At 45.4% G+C, this 13,962-nt stretch overlaps 1 protein-coding gene across 2 annotated transcripts in view; it reads left to right on the top strand.

Annotated features, from left to right (window-relative positions):
- Positions 1-13,962, top strand: part of IFT172 (intraflagellar transport 172) — a 1,173,227-nt gene that overhangs the window by 784,578 nt on the left and 374,687 nt on the right. The window lies entirely within an intron of this gene.

Raw genomic sequence — 13,962 nt, 5'->3', positions numbered from 1 at the left:
TCGAAAACCCCTTTTTCGATTTTATATGGGGTGGCTCTCTTGGTGGAATTTCCAAAATGTGCCTCTAAACAGAAACAGCAGTGGGTCAGAAGGATGCCCAGCTCCAGATTCAAAAGATAATGCCTTACTCAGCTACCCCATATGACTTGCCAGAAGCTTTGAGTTGAGTTTCAACGTTATACTCTCGAAGAGACCATTGGTCACTGTTAGCATTCAGATGAATGTGCCTAAAAACGCACTTGTTGCTTTCTAGAATGACGTTTACATTCCCTGAGTTACGAAAAGCTGTTACAAATGTGGCCCTGTCTAATATGACTACAGCTCCTTTATTCACTAAGGGTTCATTACGAATCAGGCTCAGCATAATTACCTAAGGGAATACCACTGCTCCTGATTAGGAGTGGGTAGGATTTTCCACACTGTTTGTTTCCGGGTGTGGAAAAACCTGAAACATTTCCACCATGTAGTAATTCTGCATCATAAAATCACACAAGGCTTTAGCTGTAGCCAGCAGCAAAGACTCATTACACGTTTTTTCCCACAGGGGTGAGCATACAATATTCCCTCCCGCCAGAAATTACACTCCCCTTCTTGTGCCTCATGTTCAGTCTTATGGACTCCTCGGCTTGTCTTTTGGACAAAAGATGATAACTTTGTGTGCATTATCAAGTCAGATTCTCCTGCCACCCCTCTATTTCAAAAAATCAAAACCAGAATCCTGGATAAATGGGTTTAAAGAACACCACTATGTGTCTCACATGCACATAAGAGGTATGTGTATAAGAGACTAACATTAGCTCAAAGGAGCTTGCGGTGAACTCAAGAGATCAAAATGAGATGCAATGCTGATGGCAACCAGACACCCCACTGAGGACCAGATTGGATGTGGTACCTCTCTAGGCAGAGCAGCCCATGTATCTGTTACTACAGCCAGTGTCTAGATTCAAGCGCTGCTGCAGCGCTATCTGAGGTTACGTTATGTTTTAAGTGGTGCACGCTTTTGATGAAATCTTCTGAGATTCTGTCAAAGCATTAAGTAAATAGAAACTGAGATATGCTTATTCACATTTAATGTTCCTGCACGCACAGCGGTTCTTGCTACAGAGGTGAAATTCATGATTGCACCTGATAAAGACTCAAAATTCTGGTGGATGCATTTAACCACTGGTTCCTCAGGCTGGATCTGGATGTTTTCACAGTTCTGATCCCACAAGCTGTTAGGTTGCGCGTTCAGCTCTGCGTTGGCCTCTTTCTGCCCCAGAAATAATGTAGCAGAGCTACATATAAGCGGCTCACCTACGCACCAACATCAGTTCATTTCTGTCCGCACCTTCTAACGTGGATCACAAGCTCCGCTCCCTTTTTCGTCAGTTTACAAATTCTTTCAGATTGTTTTTCCAGAGTTCAACGGATTGATGTCCCCACTGAAGACTACGGGGTTCAAACCATGCTGTGTTTGTCAGCAATAGGTGACAGACCTGCATGAGGAGGGCCATTGGTGTTTGGTCTTGAAGTACAACTCCAAGTCCAGTCATGTACCTTAAGGCGATCTGGGAGGTGAATCAATGCTGTATGTCGAGAAACATTGAAAGAAGTCACAGACTTTGTGTGAGTCCTCCTTCAAATTGAAGCTGCAGTCTTGTATTCAATATGTCTTCTTTGCGATTAAAGTCATCCGGTAAGTTGAAGTCCACGCTGAAGATGAAGCATATGAACTGAGAGCGAGTCGTGAAATCATCTTGCCAATCTCTATCCAAAAAGAAGTCGGGAGGGCATCAGGATGCTAATCGATCTCGCTCCCGGCTGTACAGCAGGTCGAGTATTTTAAGGAGGACATGCTGCATATATTTGGCACTCTTCCGGCTCCCTTTGGTGTGCTTTCAGGCCCAAGTGATCCACAGTGGCCTCCAGTTGTGTTACACCAGGGATACATTCTCTGTGCTGCCTAAGCCCCTGGAACCCATCGTGGGTGCTGCACCATCTCTGGTACTGACTTCTATTCCAGCCCCAAGACCCAGTGCCAGTACCTCTTTCGTCGATGCCAATACCGACTTCGCCAGCGCTGGTGGGCCATCCGGTGCCGGCTCAGATGTCCTACCCTGAACTGAATCCATCCCAACCCCTACCGAATTCGCACTCCGACTGCTGCAGCGCACCCAGTCCCTCTACAGTCTGGCTCCGATAACACACTTCCACTACTGCGGAGCAGTATTCAGAGGCTCAATCGCTTTTTCGCCAGAGGTTGCTATCACCTGACAATGACAATAGTAATTATTGGAGTGATTTACCCCTTCCCGCTAAGATGATGACCGTTTCTATGTGAACGCCAGTGCTTCATTTGCCATAATGATTAGACGAGTAGCTGAGGTCTTGGACTTACGGCTGCCTTCTGTTGAGGTCAAGACAAATGTCCTTACTGGGGGTTTTTACCATGGGCCTCCTTAATCAGGATCATTACTTCCATTTAATGAAGCCCTGACTGACACCTCTATAGGCACTTGGGCTAAGCTTTGCTCTTGCCCAACCATGAACAGGCAGGTGCCCAGACACCACAGACTGGTGCTCTATAACCCACATTTTCTTATTTAGCATTCTAGTCCTGGAAGGTTGGTGGTCCAGGCTTCCACCAGCAAAGTGAATTGAAATGTATTCCTCACAACACCTCCACAAACTGGTTTGAAAAGGATTGAGGTGTTTGGAAAGCGAATGCTGTCTTTAGTAGGCTTGGCATTGAGGTTGGTGAATGTGTTCTTCTGATTAGGCTGTGATGCACAAACCCTCTGGGACATGGCCAGCAAGATCTTTCCAGTGGCCCCAGAGCAGTTTTGGGCCTCCTAAGCTCAATCCATTTAAAATGGCAGGGATGCAGCCAAATATGTAATTTGGACTGTTTGGGATGCTACTGATTGCTTGGGGTCAAAAGTGGGCAGAAGTCTGGTGCTTCATCGCCATACATGAATGAGAGCCACAGGCCTTTTTAGAGGTACGAAGCAGCCCTTATAGAAATTATTTTTGATGGGTGCCCTCGGACGATATAGGGAAAGTAGAGATATGGCGCATTCTTTAACCTTTTCAACCCTCTGTCAGACAGTTCCCTCATCATTTTCGACCCTTCCGAGGCTTCTCCAGAGGGTTGGTGTATAGACAACTCCAGGCTCACCCTTATCCATCTTGCCAAAGGGGCCATCAAGAGGGTAGAGGGTACCCCCTGATAGACGAGTTGTACCTTCGGATATTTGCTTTTGTGATAGATGTTCCTGCTTTGCAAGGCTGGGCAGATTCGTTTTCAGTTAACTGCTGTACTCTTGTTTGGCTTTACCATGACCCCTAAGGTGTTTGCAAAATTGTTGGCGGTTTTCACCGCCAATCTTCAGAGTTGGGGGATACCAGTTCTCCAGTATAGGGGTGTCTTTCATAGATTCACATGCTTGAATATTCCCCGTCGTCGGAGTGGGAGTCCCACGGTAAATAATATAGCAATATATACAGTCATAATATATATATATACATATACATAAGTAATCATGTAAAAACAGAGATATAAGTAAGTGATAAACATCAAGAATGTCCCTATATGAAATCTCCATAGAGATACATGGAAAGAGAAAAAAGACATTCGCAGTCTATCTCTGTCATTATGTTAGTCCAAACTACGGCCAATCAGGCGCCAGCTCCTCTCTAGAACCTTCTCCTCAGAGCTCCTCACCTCAGATTTTCTACCGCACGTCGTGTGAAAGGGAGTCTCCCTGAGCTCTGCTCAGTTTTGTTCTCTTCAGCATGTCTTCAAGTAAGAAGTCTTTGTTTAGACCTTGTTCTTCTTGTGGAAAGCTACGTTTATTCTCAGAAGATCCACACAGTAAGTGTATTTACTGTCTTTACCCAGACCATGAAGTGGCTAAATGTAAGTTCTGTAGAACTTTTTCTACAAAAACTCTGAAAGACAGGGAAGGCTGTCTCTTGCTGTGGCTCCAGAGACTTAAGGATAAAGATAAAGTGGTTTCTGAGGTAGAAAGCCTTACTTCTGGCCGTTCCCACACAGCCTCAAAGCGCAGTAGTATACAAGATTTACCTTCTCCTTTTCTGAAAAAGAAGAAAATGTCTTTGACTATGACATCTGCCACTTCTTCTTCCTTGACTACTGCTTTGTCGCCCACGAGACATAGTTCTCAGGCTGCTGAGGCTTCCACTTCCCAGTTTTCAGGGAAAAAACTGGCTTCATCGTCGACGAAGCTTCCGACGACGAAATCCGCAATTTCCTGCTCGTCGACGGTGACTCTGACGACGACGTCAGCATCAACATCGTCGACGACGGTTCCGTCGACGTTGTCGGCGTTGACGATGATAATCAGTACCATCAAGACTGTATCATCTATATAACCTATTGCATCGTCGTCGACGAAGAAGGAAAAGATCTCGTCGACATTGACATCGTCGTCGTCAAAGGTTGTGAAATCGTCCTCGTCGACGATTACGTCGTCGATTGATCCGTCGACGAGTGTCCCGTCGACGAAGAAGAAGACCTCGTTGTCGTTTACGAAGGTCCCGTCGACGAAGGTCCCGTCGACGAAGGTCCCGTCGACGATGGTTCCATCGACGATGGTTCCATCGACTATGCTTCCGTCGACGATAGTCCCGTTGACGATGGTTCCGTTGACAAGTCCGTCTACAAAGATGTCCTCAGTACCTTCTATGTCTCCGATCCCGTCAACTGCAGTCTCTTCAGTGAAAATAAAGATTAAAAGGACGACTTCTGCTCAGAGGTCCTTAAAAGATCAAATTTCTTCCACGTCTACAGCACCTACTTCGTCTTTTGCCGCTGCTCCTTTGGTACCATTGCCACCGGGTTCTCGACCAGATATGTCGGGTGAAGTTATATCGTTTGAGGATTCCCACCTTCCTTCTCCATTGTTTGCCACGGATTCTGATCAAGATTCAGAAGAAGGTTTACCTGAATCGTTTGGGACGGCACGCAGCCCCTCAGATTTAATAATAAAATGCCAAGAGGATAGTAGTGAAGATGAGGAACAATTTTACCAGGAAGAAATTCCTACAGAAAGGCAAACTGCGACGCTACCACTGTCCCTGATAACAAATCTTCAACTCATGTTGGACGATTATAATCGGCGGTTTCCTTTATCACCACAAGAATCTGTGGTCCCGCCTCCTCCAGTGGTGCCAACAACTATATCGGAACCGGTGCCAGCTCCAATTCCATCTGTGGTAACACCTTCACTACCGCTGCGAAATTCTTCAACTCGGACAGTACCTTCTCATGTTACTGAAGAAGAAGAAGAAATTCCTCAAGACAGAGAGGATGGTGAGATTCTCGATTATGGTGGCGATGATGATGATGATGATGATGAGGATGATGGTATGGCGGAGTGGGATGATTATCATGCTCAAACACCATCTCCCTCTCCAGTGATACCTGGTGACTCACCAACGGTGGATATTGCAAGTTTTCACCAGTTAATGGATAGGACAGTACAAAGATTCAAATTGACAACGGAACATAAGGAAGAGGATTGTTTCCTTTACGATTTCAAAAATCAGCCTTTTAAACAAACACATACAATCCCTATAATCGAATTTATTTGGGAGGAAGGCAAAAAGATTATGAAGACCCCAAATAGTCTTCCGGCACAGGTGCCCAGATTGGAAAAAAAGTACAAGTCGCCTTCGGGAGCGTCAGCGTGTCTTACTGGTCAAGCAAAGGCAGATTCTGTGGTGACGCAGGCAGCGCAACGTCGGGCTAGAAACCCTGCGTCAACGATCACTACACCACTTGATCGTGATGGACGTCGTTTGGACGCCATAGGGTGGACATTTTCTTCAATGGCTTCCACCACTGTGAGAGCGGCTAATGCTTTAGCCATCTTAGGCCGTTACGACCGTCAGGTATGGGCGGATATATCAACGCTAGTTGAACAACTGCCGGAACCATCAAAGAGTGAAGCCCTAAAGCTACTCCAGGAGGGTGAGAGTACATCTGCAGAGATGATAGACTGTGCAGTTGATATCGCCTATATGGGATTCCGTCAACTTGCTGGAGCAGCGGTATTGCGCAGGCAAGGTTGGTTGCGCTCAACATCCTTTCGTCAGGAAGTACAGGCAAGAATATTGGACATGGCATATGACGGAGAGGCTTTGTTTGGAGATCATGTGGATGAAGCTCTCCAATCGATAAAGAAGGATACTGAGACTGCTCGCTCTCTGGGCACATTACAATTTCGGAAACAGTCCTTTCGAGGTGCACGCGGACACGGCACCTCCTCTAATTTTCGACGAGGAAACAACTAGTATAGACCATATAACCAGGGTTCCAACCGTTATTCCTATAACCAACAGCAAACCTCTTGTCAGCAGTCTTCCAAGACTTACAGAGGAAAATCCTCTTATAGGGGTTCTACCCCTAAGAGACAATGACTTGTATCAGTCCCAGAAAATTGGAGGTCGAATCTCTCTGTACTCTTCTCAATGGTCCTCCATAACAAGGGACCGTTGGGTTTTGGACATTGTAGAAAGAGGTCACACTTTAGAGTTCACCGAATTCCCTCCACCCACACCACCTACCGGACCACCACCGGCTCATATCAAGGAACTGTTACATCAAGTTCAACTTCTAATAGACAAAGGAGCTATAGAGGTAGTACCAAGATCTCAAAGGGGAAAAGGATTTTATTCCCGATTTTTTCTTATTACCAAAAAGAACGGGGAATGGAGGCCCATTCTAGATCTGAGGGCTCTCAACAGGTTTCTGAAGAAACAATCCTTTCGCATGTTGACGCTTGTAGAGATCTTGCGATTACTCTCACAAGGAGATTTCATGGCAACAATCGATCTCCAAGATGCATATTTTCATATCCCCATACTACGACAACATCGAAAATTTCTTCGTTTTCGAGTGGGTCGGAACGATTTCCAGTTCAAGGTACTACCATTCGGCCTACGTTCGGCCCGTGAGTGTTTACAAAGTTGCTAGCCCCTGTGGTAGCGTTCCTACGTCTCCAGGGTGTCCAGATCTTCCCATATCTGGACGACTGTCTCCTAAAATCACAATCGGAAGTGCAACTTCGACAGCACACACGTCTTTGCAAGGAGGTGTTTCGCACCTTAGGGCTCTCCATAAATGCCACGAAGTCCCATCTACAGCCTTCTCATCACAAGGATTTTCTGGGAGCAACTTTGGAGACAGTGTCAGCATGGGCATTTCTCTCCCAAGACCGTCTTCAAAGGATTTTCCGTCTGGTAACCCATATCAGATCAAAAAGATCCGTTTCTGTAAGACTGTTAAAGTTATTTCTGGGAATGACGTCATCATGCATTGCATTGATCCCTCATTGCAGGTTACGGACACGCCCGATCCAAGAAGAACTGGATGTTCAATGGCGTCAGGTTACGGGTTCTTTCAACGATCTCGTAACCGTCACAGATCGGATGAAATCGGCGCTAAAGTGGTGGACACAACCGTTAAATCTAATGGAAGGCATTTCTTTTCTGTCAATAGTATCAGACATGACAATAACAATAGACGCTTCTCTAGAAGGATGGGGTGCTCATTTGGAGGATCTATCAATCAAGGGAAAATGGACAACATGCCAAAAAGCCTGGCACATCAACAGGTTGGAGCTCATGGCTATATTTCTGGCTCTCAAATCCTTTCTCCCTTTAATCCAAGGAGAAATAGTCCTAATACAGACAGACAACACAACCTGCATGCACTACATCAACAAGCAGGGCGGAACAAAATCTCCGAAACTGTCTCTACTAGCCCAGTCGATCTGGGATTGGTCTCTCAACCATCACATCACGATTGCAGCAGTTCATCTACCGGGGGTATCCAATATCCTAGCGGATTCCCTGAGCAGGTCCTCCTCCTCGACCCACGAATGGGAGTTACATCAGCCAACTCTAGAGATGATATTTCGACGTTGGGGTCGTCCACAGTTGAATCTCTTTGCCACACCAGAGAACCGCAAATGCCGAGATTATGCAAGCTGGCATCCCCACCAAGGATCACGGGGCAATGCCCTTTTGATGAACTGGTACAATCTGTTTGCCTACGCTTTTCCTCCAATCCCACTCATACCTCGTGTCCTGTGGAAGATGCAGAGGCAACCTTGCCATCTACTTCTAATAGCCCCCCGTTGGCCTCGGCAAGCATGGTTCTCAGAGTTACTCCTAATGTCTCAATGCGAACCAATCCTTCTACATCCTCGTACAGATCTACTTACAATGAGCAAGGGGAAAATTTGTCATCCGAATCCCTCCTCACTGAGCTTATCAGCTTGGAACCTGAGCACTGTGAATTTGCCCATTTAGACATCCCACAGGACTGTAGAGACATCTTGGCTCAGGCGAGGGCTCTTTCTACGGTAAAAACGTACACATATTAAAGTGGAAAAGATTCTACCACTGGTGTGCAGCTAATGGGGTTCACCCGTTTCACTCCACGCCACAACAATTGCTACTTTTCTTCTTGCATTTAGCTAACTCCGGATTGTCTCATGCAACCTTGAGGGTTTTTCTGGCGGCAATTTCCCGTTTCCGTCAGGATGGTTCGACGTCCCTTTGTCCTTCAAGGATTATCCATCAATTCTTCAAAGGGTTATTTCGCAAATTTCCTCCTGTTAGACGCCCGCCTCCATTGTGGCATCTAAACATTGTATTGGCACAACTAATGAGGCCACCGTTTGAACCTATTCACAAGGTCGAGTTGAAGTATCTAACATGGAAGGTGGCTCTTCTTCTGGCACTAACGTCTTCACGTCGCGTCAGTGACATTCATGCATTTACCATAAATCCACCTTTCCTACAGTTCAAACCAGATTCTGTAGTGTTGCGTACAAATCCAACTTTGTTGCCGAAGGTGCCTTCAGACTTTCATATTAACGAACCAGTGATTTTGAGAACCTTCTTTGCTAATCCTCAAACTCCTGCGGAGCAGATATTACATTCCCTGGATGTGAAACGATGTTTAAAGTTCTACATCAGCAGAACAGCTTCTTTACGAAAGACTGATCAACTCTTCATAGCTTATGGACGCTATCACAAGGGACGTCCAGTCACAAAACCAACTATTGCACGTTGGGTTTCAGCAGCCATCGTCTTCTGCCATCAAAAGGCAAACAAGCCATTGCAGTCAACAGTGAGGGCTCACTCCACTAGAGCGATGTCTTCTTCAACCGCATTATTTGCTGGAGTGCCGTTACATCAGATCTGCAGAGCAGCTACGTGGTCAAGTAGACATACGTTTACAAGACATTACTGCTTGGCAGCTTTAAACGAGGAGGATGCTGCAGTTGGGCAGGCAGTGCTTCGCAATCTTTTTAAATAAGGTGATCCTCTTCCTTCCCTCCTCCATATTGTTTCCATGTACCGTTGAAATAATGGTTCATTTACACTTATATAGATATTCTGTAATATCATATATATAAGGATATTGATTGGCATTACAATTGTTTAGTGCTGTTATGACTATGGAAACAATGATAATTGTTACTGCTAGCTATTCTATATTCAAGCATGTGAATCTATGAAAGACAACCCTATACTGGAGAAGAACAATTGTTACTTACCTGTAAACAGGTGGTTCTCCAGTATTGGTGTCTTTCATAGATTCACATGCGACCCTCCCTCCTCCCTTCAGAGGCTCTCTTCTCCTCATACACTCTAAAGTCACTTTGGTGCTACGAAAATCTGAGGTGAGGAGCTCTGAGGAGAAGGTTCTAGAGAGGAGCTGGCGCCTGATTGGCCGTAGTTTGGACTAACATAATGACAGAGATAGACTGCAAATGTCTTTTTTCTCTTTCCATGTATCTCTATGGAGATTTCATATAGGGACATTCTTGATGTTTATCACTTACTTATATCTCTGTTTTTACATGATTACTTATGTATATATATATATATTATGACTGTATATATTGCTATATTATTTACCGTGGGACTCCCACTCCGACGACGGGGAATATTCAAGCATGTGAATCTATGAAAGACACCAATACTGGAGAACCACCTGTTTACAGGTAAGTAACAATTGTTCTTTTCCTCTATCTCGACAACTGTCTGTTGAAGGTAGGCTCACCACAGTCAGTGATAGATCACCAGCAGACAATGACAAACTTCCTGAAATCATTGTGGATCTCGATCAACGAGCTGAAATCACACTTTACTCCTTCACACAGGGCACCTCTTTATCTGAGCTGTTCCTGACACCATGCAGTGCAGGGCTTTACTTCCGTCGCAATGAGTCCAGGACATTCAGGGTATGATCCAAATGTTTCAGCCTTGTCCTGGATCGTGGTGAGAGCAGCTCTGAGACTTCTTGGCCTGATGACCTTATGCAACTTACTTGTCTACTTTGCCAGGAGGCGTGTGCAGGCTGTGCAGTGGGATCTGAAGTCTCAGTGGGCTCAACTCCAAGGAAACCTGTTGCATGTCATCCTCGTTTCCAGAATACTGCACAAGATCTGTAGGGGTGGCTACTCATCTGCAATCTAACCAGCAGCAGACCCCTCTCTCTTTCCCACTCAGAGCTTATTGTTTTGACAGAAGTGTTATTGCTGGGTTGAGGGGGGTCTTCTGGGAGAGGTGGAAATCAGGGGGCTCTGATCTCCAGTGGAAACCAAACTTCACATCAGTCTTCTGGAGCTGTGGGCCATTTGTTTGCAATGGAATCCTTCCTACCCCCATAAGCAGAAGGCTGATACAGCTACTCACAGATAACACCACCACAATGTGGGACTGCAGCAAGCAGGGCCGAGTGGGGTCCTGCATCCTGTTCAAAGAGGTGCAATGATTCTGGAGCTGGCTGGAGGGTCAGGGCATCTTCCTGATCGTGAACCACCTAGCAGGATCAATAAAACGTAAGGATGGACAGGCTTTGGCGGCAGCACCTGGCAGATCACGAATGGCGAAGGGCATCTTCTGACAAATGGGAGAACCCTCTCTGGATTTTTTCATCACTACTGACAACATGCAGTGTCAAAACCTTTGCGCGTTAGAGCTGCTAAGAATGCTCTCTCTAGGATACACATTCAGTCTACAGTGGAACATAGAATGCCTCTTCTGCCCCATGCTTTAAAGAAGCAACTGGCCCCAAGTAATCCTAATAGCTGCAGATTGGACCAGGAGAGTGTGGTACTTAGGGGAATGAGCATCTCTCTTTCGCTTCAGGAGGATTATCTGTTCCAGCAGCAAGGCAGGGTTCCGCACCCGAACCTGCACAATCTATGTCTCCATGCATGTGAATTGAGCGGCAGCAGCTGACTGTGTTCAATCTACCACCACCGGAAGCTGTGGGTGCCATGCTCACGTCCATGCACCAAGCTTTCCGCTGCCGCTGGGATAAATATGTGGCCTGCAACACAGACCCATTATAAGCCAAGCTGTTGGATGTCTTCTTGTTTGTTTTGTCTTTGACCCAAAAAGGTCTTGCAGTGAGTATAGTTACATGTTATTTGTTTGCCCTATCGATCATTCAGCCTTTTATCGACCAACTGTCCTTGTTTAAATCACATGTTGTGATGTGATTTCTTTAAGATTTGACACATGTTCCCTCCCAAACCATTTTCATGCCCTACTGGAATAATTTGTAGTCCTAATTTTCCCCATGCGCACTCCCTTTAAGCCGATGTAGAGTTGCTTTTTGTGCCTTCTGACTCTTAAAACTTTCTTTCTAACTGTGATCACCTCGGCTCATTGCGTCAGTAGCTCCAGTCGCTCTCAGTGCTACAACCCTACTCCACCTTTCCCCCCAGATAAGCTGGTGTTGTGGAAGAATGACGGTGTTTATGCAAATGGTTATGATTCCTTTTTACGTTGGGCAGTCCATCGCCCTCCAAAAGTTCTTTGCCCCACCTCATTCCTCGAGGAGGGGAGGGGGGACTCCATTGATTGGACCCCAAAAGAGCCTTCCACTTTTACATTGATCGCACCAAAGACTATTGGGTGGACAATCCACTTTTGTGGGGTTCTCTGGGGCAAAAAAAGATAAAGCGGTACCGAAACCGACATTGTCAAGGTGTATTGTCCACTGCAATAAGACCTAGTAAGGCCAAGAGGTAGCCTCCGGTGTGCCTGTTCTTGACATCTGTCAGACAGCGGCATGGGTTTCAGAGCTTACGTTCAACTAAGTATGGCAGGGAGGACATTTTGCCCTTATTTTGCTGCAGGACTTTTTGTTCCGAGCCCACTCCAGACCCTTCATCTTTGGGAAGTACTGCTTTGATATCAATTCTAAAGGTAAAGAATCTACTCTTGGAAGCATCCATCAGAGAACCAGTTACTTACCTTGGTAACACTCTTTTTGGTGGCTACTCTATCTAACCTCAGATTTCTCACTGCCCTTCAAACTTGTCGTTCTGTGAGTGGTCTCTCTTTACTGTCTAAAAATGTCCAAAATTATACACTGGTATCTCCAATTGTTCATGCTCTGCATCTGAGGATGCAGGGTTAAGCAGTAAACTGATGTAGACACGTAGGACTTGTGCTTGTATGCAGCTTCTCTTCATCACTTCGGGGCAGAATAAGGCCAGTGTGGAGCTGAATGGCGTCACCTACTGGCATGTAGGGACACTGCTGTGAAAATCTCAGTCCCAGTCTGGCACCTTGGAGATATTCTAAAGGCGAGGAATCTGCAGTTTGATAGAGTATCCACCAAAAAGAACATTGCCAATGGTAAGTCACTTGTTCAAATGGCTCTCAGTCCTGATAAATGTTAGAAACCTCAAAGAAGAATTGCAACCAGTGAATCCATTGTAGTAAACTTTTGTTTGGAATTCTATGAATTAATTTATAGAAAACCTGTCTTCGGACATAAAATATTTTATTGAAAAACATCTTACACCCACATGTTCAGCTTTGAAAGCAGTTAAACAGTTTAGTGTAGCCCTCTCTGACTTAGTAGGGGGAGTTCTGGTGCCACTAGTGGTCCTTCTCAGTATCAGGTTTACAGGAGTTTGCACACAACACTGGATGTGGCTAACTTCCTGGGCCTGGCAGTGAATCTCAGGAGCTGATAGTTAGATCCCTTTGTAGAGTATTGCTTCATTGTAAGTGTTCTTTATCTGCTTCGGTACTAGAGTAAATATTTCAGTCACTCATCTAACAGTAAACTGGTATACCCGAAAGAGATATCTTTCCACCGAACTTGTCTGCTCTCTATAGACGTCATATGTGCAAATAGTGCTTCATGCTAGGTTGAGAATTAGGTTGTTGTGCACAACATCCATTGAAATCCATTAGTAGGAACAACAAAATCTGTTGCTAATTACTCACAGCTGTGATCTCCCAACAGGGAAAAGGTAAGCCAGGTTTATTCTGCCATGTTATTGCTGTCCTGGGATGTGGTCAAATGTCCAACTCCTGTGCCCCCTCCTCGACAGAGCACAGGGAAGCTGTGGAATGTCACATGTAGGTCCACTGCCACCTCTAGGCCTACAAAGACCACTGTGCTCAGGCATGTGGCCTCAAATGTATCCATTTCTGAGATCAGCACAAATCCACATCTTACTGTGCAGAATACAAGTGGGTGTTTTTGTAGCTCTTCATCTTTCATTAGCAATATGCATGGACTGCGTAGATTGGTTCAACCAATCACAATGCCAAGTATGCTTGCTCTAAGTTCTGCTGTTTGCATGCATTTTAGGTTCAGTAGAACATGATGTAGACAGTGGAGGACTTTTTCATGTTCAGATTAGGTAAATAACTGGTAAAAGCCTTAGTGCCCACATGTTGCCCTGCATTCACAGCTGTTTGTTTTGCTCAGCCACCATAATTGTGGGATCGTCAGTTGCTAGCGGTTAACTTCGTTTGAAGAGGGTGTGAGCCATGGTTAATGCTCGGAACACAGGGCAATTGCTTGTAATGTCACATTTAAGCACTGGAGCAGAAGCCTATACTAAAGTACTTTTATATTTGCCCTGTACACTGATCATTCTAAGGAATAGTAAACATTCT

The sequence above is a fragment of the Triturus cristatus genome, chromosome 6, assembly GCF_964204655.1.
Source record: "Triturus cristatus chromosome 6, aTriCri1.1, whole genome shotgun sequence".
In the NCBI taxonomy this organism is placed as follows: domain Eukaryota; kingdom Metazoa; phylum Chordata; class Amphibia; order Caudata; family Salamandridae; genus Triturus; species Triturus cristatus.
This window is presented reverse-complemented; position numbering and strand designations above follow the sequence as displayed.